Genomic DNA, 5,000 nt, shown 5'->3' on the forward strand with positions numbered 1-5,000 from the left:
TCTCACTGGACTACTGCAAGAAAGACCCAGCATCTAAACGGACCGTGGTGAGATAGCGTGGCTTCTACACATTACGGAACAGCGGCGTCTCACAACGCTTCCTTCCACCTGTTGATATTATTTTTCGCCTCGGGGATTTATTCATCGTCGGACTGTTGAAGTGGAATTAAGGAACTTTGGGACTGATGGGACAATGGGTTTGGGGTATACTTTGTGAATGTCACCCTTGTTTATTGTGTCGGAGTACAAGTGGGAGTCTCACGGCTTTTCTTTTTTGTTCTCTGTAAGTTATGCCGACCAGGTCGGACGTGAATGAATTTGATTTGCATTAATATATGGTGCTATATGCAACAAACTGTGTGTTTTCGTTGATATAGGATTTAATGTGACATTATAGTGAGGAAACGGGAGAGCCTTTCAGCGTGTTTTCGTAGCTTTCAAACATATTAGGCAGTCACATCGCAGTGTCTGTACACACCAGGGATCACATCTTTCCCTTAGCTGGAGCGTATGCACTTTCCCCCTTAGGTGTTCATAGTTCCAGCTGAGCATGCATTATAGTGAGTTTATTATTTGAATGTTAATTATCTCATAAAACTGATTGAAGCTATAAGTGTGGCGATTTATTCATATTTTTGAATTGCTCTACATATTTTTGACAAACGTGTTTTAGTTTGATGCATGTTCCAGCTGACCGTTTGGTCACGATTGAGAGAGAAATGCCATCTGTTAAATAAAATACAATAAATGATTCAATAAATGACAATGATATGGTAGTATAATATTGCATTTCAAGTCAGTGCTTCAAAACTATTTGCATATATATTTTTTCAATGAAACTGTAAGAAACATGTGATCATGTCATGAGGTTTGACTCTATAGTTTTTCGTGCAACTTTTTAGTTGGACAGAGGAATTTGTCTTAACAAGAGGGCAGAACACAATCGGATATCAAATGAAGACTGATGGCGCACGGGCCAGACGGCGTACGGGGCGCACGGCGCACGGTCGACATATAACCGCTACCTCTGTGGGCATAACACAATCGGATATAAAAGGAATCAAATAAAGAGTCACGGGGCGCACGGCACATGCGCTTATAAAACAGCTACAAGTGTGGCCGGAGCAGATCGGATATAAAAGGAAGAAGACTGGTCTGGCACACATGCACAGTCAATAGATTTGCATACCGATATAAAGTGAGTTTTTATTTCACCGTAAATGTTCATCTAACAACTGAGTTTTCAGGTGATGTGTTTGTGACTCTTCCCCTCTGTCTCCTCTCACAGGGAGAAGATGATCTGCAGGATCCTGCTGCTCTTCATCCTGACCTCCTGTGTCTGCGGTGAGTTTACTTTTGTATTTTTTGAAAGCACTACAGCTCTGAAGCATCACATGTCAAGAACGTCAGACCGGTTTCTCTTCTACCCTTTCTATCCAAACCACAGGAACGTGCTGTCTTTAACCAACTGTCTTCCTATCTCCACCAGAACAGCCTCTTGGACCCCCACCAGTCCACGTTCAAGGTGGGTCACTCGACAGAGACAGCCCTCCTTGCGGTGACAGCGTCCCTCTCTCCTCTGTCCTGATTCTCCTGGACCTGTCTGCGGCGTTTGACACAGTGAACCACCAGATCCTCCTCTCCAACCTCGAGGGGATGGGTGTCTCAGGCTCTGCACTCTCCCTGTTTGCATCCCGACACTTACCTGTGTGGGCAGACCAAAATAAACTCCAGACTGAATTGTGCACAGTATGCACGGCGCACGACATTGCATGGGGCGCACAGCGCATGTAAAACGGTTACCTGTGTGGACGGAAATTAATATAATGAAGACTGGCGGTGCACTGGTGCACGGTAGATATAATACAGCTACATGTATGGGCCGAAAACAATCGGATGTAAAGGGAATCAAAGGAAGCGTGACGGCGCACAGGCCACACGGGGGACGGCTGTAAACAGCCTCCAGAGCCCCTCCCCTCTCTGCTCCCTGTCAAGAGGAAACATGTGATCATGTCATGAGGTTTGACTCTATCGGTTTTCATTCAAGGTTTTTGTTAGACAGAGGAGTTTTTCTTGCAAGTGGTTGCAAAACTGAGCAAAAATGCATCAATTTGCCTATTTCAGGTCAGGGTTTTGTGGCTACATATATTTGGGTGTATTGTATGATACGAAGTCAGGACAGGACCCGAGTTGTCGCTTTTATTAATTCATACAAGAAGCAAAAGGCAATCTTTTGTATTTACTTCCCTTCTCAGAACCTGGTGAGACCTTCACAATTAAAGGTTCTCTCGGGAGTCGAACCGCCGACCCCTGCTTCCCAATGATCTGCGCATGCGCATTGGAGGTTTACGTTGTGTGCAGTCACACTAACCATTCGGCCACGGAAAGTAACGTTCGCTCAGAGCGTGAAAACAAAGGTATATCCCTTTGATTAGACAGAAGAGATGACAAGGGTGTGTGGAGGACGAAATTGTTTTTAAGTATAAATAAATGCAATAATAAATGTTTAAATCAATACAGGAATGAATAAATAAATGTATTAATACAGACATGAATAAAACACAGAATGAATAATTGCTGAAATAAGTGTTTTTGTCTTTCACATTTTGTCTCTTTTGTGACAGATGTTGATGAGTTTATTCATTAATATTAGTTAAAGGTTAGTAAGGCTGCTTGATGCAAATGTTTTGCAGGTCCTTGGAAGGACCTCAAGACAAGTTAAACAGTTACGAAGGGGTTAAAAGAGACACTGATCTGGCCTTTGCTAACTGAGAGGAAAGACAATTACCCTCCTCTTTACGAGAGCATCTGATTTACAGTGCACACCACAGGTAAGTGACCCCATGATGCTAAGTCAAAAACACTCGTCTGAACTCACACAAAGTACTTTCTCAGAAATGACCCTGAATAAAAAATGAAGGAAATCTAGACATAATTAAAGAAATAGAATCAGGTCAAATGTTTTGTTTTCAAGCAAAGGAGTAACAAAGGTGGATTAAATGTTTGTTCTAAAGATGCAGTTTTTGACATGAGTACACTCACACACACACACACACACACACAGAGACACACATTTATAGTGTGTGTATATATTATATACACACACTATAATGCGCTAAAAAATGACCCACAATGCCCCTTGGCATTGTGGGTAACTATGGTAACAGTGGGTATTAACAATTCACATGACATATTCATAAAAACGGAACTTCTATCACTTGGAAATGAGATGCAGTTCCGTTTTCAGCCACAACAAAGTGTTATCGGGCTAGTGGCGCTGTTTTACCATTTTAGCTGGTGCATGGAGAGAGTAAAGCACGTTTGTGCTTATAAAACGCCTCCAATGTGGGAGTAAATCCACTTCAGCGGGACAGATGTCGGGGATTTGATGGTGATGGTCCATCTGCTGTCTTTATTGCTTTTATATATGATGATTTTAATGTAAAGTGTCTTTGAGTTTTATGAAAAGCGCTATATAAATAAAATGTATTATTATTATTATTATTATTGTCATCAGCTCATTTAAAAAATGTTACCCTGCCCCCTTGTGCCAGTGCCCCTCGTGGCCCTCTTAGGAGGGCCACGCTCCTTACCTAACCTAACCCTATTTTAACTCTACAGGCAGACGAGGCCCACTTTGGACTCCCGACTTTTTCTAAAAAACTTTTTTTCCCCCCTTTCCCCCCCCCCACCCTTTTTTTCTCCCTTCGTCTTAACGGCTGATGGGGGAAGAGGTCATTGGGCAAAGTCTTACACCTTTTTATGGCACTTATCCTTTTAACCCAGTGTTTCCTTACCTTGCCTCACTTTTGGATGGTTTTACTTTTTAAAGCACTTATTTATTTATTTTTTAAAGTTTTAGATGTGGGGTGTGTGTGTGTGTGTATACCTATACTGTATGTTTATTTATCCTCATTTTATATTTGTTATATATTCTAGTTATTTATATCTTTTTATGTTTATTTATATATTTATTAAGGAAACACTGTGTGCGGGTTTGCTTTTATACCTTTATCCCCTTGTTTGGCCGTTTTATGAATTTTACAGGAATCCACACCAGGGGACGGACCTTGGAGACCCTGGGGTTTCTTTTAATGGTCGACTCCCGTTGCCTGTCTTGCCTCTGCTCTGATGTCTTTTTAAACCTTTTACCCATTTTTAACTGATTTTTTTAGAAGGTTGTTTGCTATGGGGGATTTTTTAGCATATCTGTGCTGCTTTAAAAGAACACCTGAGATCTTTTTAGATAAATATTCCCCTTGTGCCCGTGCCCCCCGTGACCTCCACCAGGTGGTCACGTCCTTACCCAAACCTAACCCTAACCCGAAGAGCGAGAAGAGAGAGCGTGAACAGGAAGAGCGAGCGAGAAGAGAGCGTGAACAGGAAGAGCGAGCGTGAAGAGAGCGTGAACAGGAAGAGCGAGCGAGAAGAGAGCGTGAACAGGAAGAGCGCGCGTGAAGAGAGCGTGAACAGGAAGAGCGAGCAAGAAGAGAGCGTGAACAGGAAGAGCGAGAAGAGAGCGTGAACAGGAAGAACGAGAAGAGAGCGTGAACAGGAAGAGCGAGCGTGAAGAGAGCGTGAACAGGAAGAGCGCGAAGAGAGCGTGAACAGGAAGAGCGTGAAGAGAGCGTGAACAGGAAGAGCGAGAAGAGAGCGTGAACAGGAAGAGCGAGAAGAGAGTGTGAACAGGAAGAGCGAGAAGAGAGCGTGAACAGGAAGAGCGAGAAGAGGAAGATCCAACCGCAATCACCCACTTAGTGGGGGTAGAGCCCACTTGCAAGGCTCTAGGACCTACCCAAGTACGTTTAACTAACCACAACCAGTCATACATGTGTCGTAAAGCTCAGGCTGTGTGAATAGCTTAGGGTTAGGTCCTAGGAAGCAGCTAGAGTTGCCAAACTTACTGCAAAGGTGCTAGGGCATGCTAGCAATACACACATCAAGTTTCAGGAGGCTAGCTCCAAGCAGCCAAGAGCTGTACACCATCTAAGCCTCTTCAC

This window comes from Anarhichas minor, unplaced genomic scaffold (genome assembly GCF_050575085.1).
Source record: "Anarhichas minor isolate MPS153535 unplaced genomic scaffold, ASM5057508v1 ptg000136l, whole genome shotgun sequence".
Classification (NCBI taxonomy): Eukaryota; Metazoa; Chordata; class Actinopteri; order Perciformes; family Anarhichadidae; genus Anarhichas; species Anarhichas minor.